The 7,018-nt window shown below is 27.8% G+C and overlaps 1 pseudogene; it reads left to right on the top strand.

Moving 5' to 3' along the window:
- The first annotated feature begins 2,996 nt into the window (after positions 1-2,996).
- LOC126554238 (uncharacterized) lies at positions 2,997-5,990 on the top strand (annotated as a pseudogene).
- The last annotated feature ends 1,028 nt before the right edge of the window (positions 5,991-7,018 follow it).

The raw sequence follows: 7,018 nt of genomic DNA, 5'->3' as shown, positions 1-7,018 counted from the left end.
AACACTTCAGCAATAAAATCAGAAAGATAATTATTACTATCTGATGGTTTTTTATGGCCATGAAATATTCCAACAGGAAAAACATATTTATGATAGGGCATAATATAGTCTAAAATAGGCTAAAATTGACTGGAGGTGCTTTTCAATATTGGCAACCCATCAATCCCAATTGCAATTTGAATACACTCTTGCAAAGGTAAAATTGTTGAAAACCTTAGTATTCCATTACGTAAGTCAAAATTATAATATAAACCATCTGGGTCTACTTTTTTTTAAATTTAATACTTTTGTAGAGTTAGAATGAAGAAGTGTTCGACTATCTTTAGGTATAAATGAAAGTTTAGCTTTATACTTCAAAATTTCTAATAGTTTATTAATTGTATTTTGAGGGACATTGTAATCTACAGCCCAATGAGCCAATGATTGTAAAATATCTTTTTGTTTATTATATTTACTTTTGTAAATATTTATAAATTCATCATTGCTGGATTCTAATAGGTACATGTTCAATAGCTAGATTTGAAATTAGAATATTATTATGTTTTACTATTTGCTGATCAGACTGGTCTATATCAGAACCAACAGTGTTTAATAGACTATTAACAGTACTTGAAATAGAAGTTGTATAGGATTAGGCAATGTTTCTTGTACAGGTAAAATGGCATGAGTACTATTTGAAACATCTGGTAAACAACCTACATACCAATCACCTAAAGCATCCAACTCCCTTTGCACTTTTCTTTTTTTTGTTCGATTACAAAATACCTTTTTCATCTTATCCAACCTAAAACCATTAGTTTTAGAATACTTAATATAAAAATAAAATGTGTGATTAACACTTAGTTATGTACATATATATATTTTGATTGGGCCAAAAAAATTTAATCGACACTTCAAAAAAAAATTTTCAGAAAAATTGAAAATTTCAGTTGTCTATAAATAACTCAAAAAAACTCAAAATATTTTGAAAATTAATCATGTAAAGGCAATGCCAATCTAAATAACTGGTAAAATTTTCAAGTATCTACAACTTATACTTTTTGAATAATACAAATATTTAAAATCGTTCGAGGATAAATCGTTATCGTTACGCGATTTCGTAAAAATTTAAAATTCAAACGCACATACAATTTTTCCTATAATGATGCTTCGAGTTTTCTCTATAGCTACTTGAAGAAAAACCTATGGAAAACTTAGTGTTGTATTTTTAATCATTAGTTATAAACACAAAAAATTTTATGATTTTTCAACTTCAAAATTACTTGCAAATTTTCGCGTTTACGACAGATTTCGTAAAAATTTTAACTATAAACGCTTATAAAAAAAAGTTGTGACTAACGACTTTTAATTTTTTTTTAGCTACAATAAAAACAACTCATAAGGAACCTTGTATTAAATTTTCAAATTTCTTTGGTCATTCAAATTTTTTTACCGACACTTCAAAAAAAATTCGCATAAAAATCGAAAATTTCAGTGGTCTATAAATAACTCAAAAATAGTCAAAAAATTTTAACTGTATATACTATATAGATAACACTAACATAAACATTTGGTGAAAATTTCAAGTATTTACAGTGATTAGTTTTTGAATTACAACCTTTTAAAAAAATCGATTCGGTCGAAAACTGATTTTGCGTAAAAATTACCGTTTTTCCGTCATTTTTTTTTTTTGTTTTTCTCGATTTTTTTGAAAACTGTCGGAAAATGTTTACTTTTTACCTCTATAATGCACCAAAAATATTAACTTTTACATCGGAAACCACCCCCGAAGTTTGAAATTGAAGCATTATTTCGACTAGTCATGCTGTACACAGACACACAAAAAAAAAAAAACATACATCATTGTAAAATCAATACATTCGTCACTCCGTTCGGAATCTAAAATATTTTCAAAAACATGAATACTTTTGGAAATAATGAGTGTTGTTTGATAAGAAAATCACCCTGTAGAATACTACCAATTTAACTACACCATATAAGTTATTAATAATGAAAAATATAGGATCATAAAATTGTTTTAAATTAAAATTATATTTTAATAATTGCTGCCTACACTTAATACCTATTAAATAATATAAAATGCTTGACCTTTTTAAATTGTATTTTAACCTGTGATATTACGACAAAAATCCAAAACGTACCTTATATAGTTTTATATAATATTATAATAATATGATCGAGTCATAAATATATATATTTTATATATTATATTCTGGTATAAAGAAAATAATGATATTGATATAGAAACCAATAATTTATTAAAAACGAAAAGAAATTGATTAGAATCGACAGAATAAAGATGTCGGTCGGGTATGATATTATATAGGTAGCGACGAGGTACATTAACTGCAAGTACAATAAATTATATTATATTATTAATATTGCAAAATTCATATTTAAAATTATTTTTAGTTACACTAGTTACAGTAACGAATTTGCATTGTGTACTTACACTACGCAGTTCGCAGTGTACAGAAATAAGATTTGAACGAATTAAACGTCGTTGATAAAAATATTATTGGTTACAAATATTAATATTATTATATGATATTGCTATAAAATATAAAAGTTAAGGCGCATTCATAGCTACGGTCGTGTGTCGTGTCGTGTTGGTCAAATCGCATTCTGATTGGACGTTTAACTTTTGATATGTTGGTACAACCAAGTTTAAACCGAGGATACCTAGAATTGAATACATCTCAACTTTTGTCGTTTCTGGTATAAACGGTTAAAGAGTGGTTATAGATTATTAATTACTATCACTATTATTATTGAATATTGACTAAAATGACATGATTATAATTACTGATAACAAATTAGTAATTTTAAATGAGCGATTTGCATATCTAGACAATCTTGTAACTGCGACATGCCGAAGCCGAAAACTACGAAGTACTGAACTACGCTCGTTGCTCGTATCAGTCATAGCTCATACAGTCCGACAGTCGTCAATCGTCAGTCATACGTGTTTGCTATAAGTATTGCAATATTGAATATTGACTATTGTATAGGTACCATTTTGCCATGTCTGTAGTGGTTAAAACTTGTTCAAAATGCCAAAGGTTGTATTTGCCTCATTTCATCCACGATTGTAATGTATTAGGTATGTATCATGTTAAGAGTAAAGTATAATTATTACATTTTCAAATTAAATATTGAAGTTAAATTTAAATAATATGTTTTTATATAGCCTTGGTATGTAGGTAACAATTCAGTTAACAGACCTACTTTAAATCATAATACCATTGGCATTATTATTATACTGTTTATAATTGTAATTCAATATTTGCATTATTCAATTACATTTTTTAATATTTATAGATACTTCATTGATACCTAGCACATGCACATCACAATCGCTGGATCAAGTGAGGACAGCAATTAAGCCACAAAATATTAGGCCAAAGACTACCGAAATAGTAGATGATACAGTTGGTAATGAAACCTTATATTCTAATATTATTGGGGCAGTGCTTAAACATCCTGCTTTGTGGGACCATCGTCTACCTCTAAAGGACCGGACTGAAATTAAAAAAAGAAAATTATGGGAATTGGTCCATTTGAGTGTGGAGGTTTGGTCCAATCTATTATCAAGCTATTTGTATTATTATTGAATAATGGTTTGTATTTGTGTGTTCTTTTGCGTGTTTGTTGGGGTTTTTTTTTCTTAGGTAATTATGATGTAACGTCTATTATGAATAAATGGAAATATTTGAGGGATAAGTATGCAAGAGAAAAAAAAAGTTACAAACGTCCATCTAGTAGTGGCAGTACACACCATTAAATATGGGAGCATTTTGAGGAACTCAAGTTTTTTGAGGACATTGTAGCTGTTGAACCAACGTAAGTAATTTACCTTGTTTATTTTTTCATAGGTAAATTATATTAAATGTAAGTTACAGCAAACAGTCAATACTACATATTATATATGTGACCAATGAAATACCAATTCTAAAAATATGAAGTTTTTTTTTTTGTTTTTCATGATACATATTTTTTTTTAGTACTTCTTCAAACTTGACACTTGAAATTGACAAAAAAGTCCAACCATTTCAAATGCTTCGTCATCAAGAAAAAGTAAAATGTCTATGTTATTTATAGATAGATGAATTATGTAGTTATTATAATTACAATTGTCATAAATACCCATAATTATGACATATTATCTATCTTATTTTAATTTATTGATCATTATATTATTACTTGAATATCTTTATAATCAATACTAATTGTTGTATATTAAAATGAAAAAATAATATAGTCCATATAATGCTATTAATAATTTATTAGTAATCACAATAATGAGGATGAACAATTACAATGAGATATAAGAATATTTAGTTTGAATAGAAACCAAAAAACCAAGAATCGTAATGATCAACATTAATTAATACTATTTTACCATTAATTATTAAACTATTAAAAAATTCTACATATTGTGTGATTTTAATATAAATGTATAAATTTCAGGAAAAACGCATGATGTTATTGGTGAAGCTATTTTAAACGAATTAATATCGTCTAGGCCCAAAACACCACCACCACCACCTACAACACCATCAGTGACTGACCCATTTTGCAACTATTTGATGGAAACAATGAAAGATTTACCTAATAATATAAAAATTCAATTGGAAGAGGACATATTAGCATTGGTGTTTGCTGCAAAAAAAAAGCACTGTTCAAAAGATTAGTACAAATTTTATTTTTAGTATATATGTCTATTAATTTTCTTTTATAACTGTCTCTGTTGGTACTCTAAAGCTCCTGCATGATTAACATACATTTTTAATTTGTCCCTTATTTCTTTAGCATTTGAACTATAATGATTTGAACCTGCACGGTTTAATGGGACTAAACCTTGTAGTTCATCTGTTTGCATGTTGCTTGCACTGCATGATATGGCTTGGTTGTACATGCTTATACCTGTTAAGATAATATTATTAAATTATTATTATTATTATAATATTATTCCATAATATTTACCTGCGTCTGTTTCTAACTTTTTTATAAAGTTGTAAAACAATTGTTGCTTTCGTTATATTTATTATTGTTTTTTCAGAAGCTATTATTGGCTTTCTGAAAATCCTAAATCGTGATGCTAGTATGCCAAAAGCATTTTCAATCGTTCGTCGTGCTCTGCTTAACCTTAATAGTTTTTTTGGAATATTTTACTAGTATAATTTTAATATTTGATAAGTAATAATTTTTATTAAGAATATACCACCACATCTATATTAAGTGCCTCAAAAAACATACTACATAGAAAATTTACATTCAAATTTGCATCAAATTTGTTGATAATATCTACTAACATAAAATCTTTAACATTTCTCTAAAATACTACTCAATTGAAGCTAAAAAAAAAAACACAATTGGTTCTGTTAAAAGCAAATTTGGTATGTTGTACATTATTAATATGTGGGTGTGGTGTATTCTTATAGTAAATTTACCTATAGTTGAAAATTTCTTCATCTTTTGGCATAGTAGATCTTCTACGACCAGGATATGGCCTCATCAAGTATTCGGTAAGTGGAAATGCCTCATCTCCTACTATAAAGTATGGTATTGGTCCATTCACACCATCAATATCTATGGTTTCAGGTAAGTTAATTGTTTTATTGGCAAAAGCTTTGCCCATATTACTACTCCTGAAAACCCCTCCATCGCTGCATCATCCCGGAGCCCCAATATCGACCAGCAAAAAACTATAATTGGCGTCACACATAGCCAACAAAACTGTACTATGCGTACCCTTATAATTGAAATGGTAAGAACCATCATTTGAAAAAGCCTGAATATGGTAAGTATCTGGTAAGTATTTGGTAAGTACTTATATTTAGGTAGGATAAGAAACAAAATTAAAATAAAAATAATTCACTTGATGAACAATATGTTTTCCATCAATTGCTGCAACACAATGTGGTAAATTCCACTTGTCTTCAAATTCTCTAGCCTTTTTTTTTCCAATTTAAGACAGATGGAGTAAACAAAACCTTAAATATTTAATGCTATTTAGTATGTTGCTTAGCTATATTTTTTTTGATCATGACTCATGAATCAGGTATGTTAAGTATAGTTTACATAAATACAGGTATAATTGCCTGTAGATTTGTAAATACTATAAATTCCTACATTTTTCTCTTTAACCTGCCAAATGACTGAACAGCATTCACAAATCAACTTTGATATTGTTGAATGACCCATACGGAAAGAGTATACCAAAGACATCATACTATCTCCTGAAGCCAAGTATCTAAATGGGCATATTATTTATAAATAAATAAGTTTTATTTACACGGAAAAGATAAATATAATAAATAAATAAAAATAAAAGTATTATGCAATTCATACATATCTCAATGTACATGATAATATTTCACCAACAACTAAAGTATCCTTTCTAAAATTTGGAAATCTTGTTACATGAGGACCAACTAAACAAACTAGCTCTTCAAATGTTGTTGAGCTCATGCGGATAAAATTGTGGTATATTGCTGAGTTGTTGCTCAGACACTAAATTGCTGTAGTCGCCATAAAAACGATCGATCTTGGTATCGGTCGCACATGCCATCTTCTTTCAACACTAGATAATATTTATATTAAATCAATTTAAAATGTATCAAAGACAATACATTTAGAGGTAAAAACTATCATTTTATGCAAAATTAATTTTCTTTCCTTAAGTCAATATTTAAAATAATGAGCAACTTCCAGTCGTCTACCTCCTGGATCAATTATAAGTAAGGCCTGGAGGCTGGATGTTTATGACTTGCATCTTTATATAGAACATCATAAAGAATGCTTTTCCATCCTAAGATTTGCTTTAATAACATATGAACCTATATAACCAATTATTAATTTTGATTTTAATATTAAGGATTTTTCTTTAAATTGATTTTTTAACAACTGATAGAAAAAATACAGATACCTAACTATTTGTCATTATTATATTTTCTGACAATCGAAGAATTTAATTTTACCTTCTTGTTACAAAAAATACTTAAAACAACATTTT

The sequence above is a fragment of the Aphis gossypii genome, unplaced genomic scaffold, assembly GCF_020184175.1.
Source record: "Aphis gossypii isolate Hap1 unplaced genomic scaffold, ASM2018417v2 Contig00456, whole genome shotgun sequence".
In the NCBI taxonomy this organism is placed as follows: domain Eukaryota; kingdom Metazoa; phylum Arthropoda; class Insecta; order Hemiptera; family Aphididae; genus Aphis; species Aphis gossypii.
This window is presented reverse-complemented; position numbering and strand designations above follow the sequence as displayed.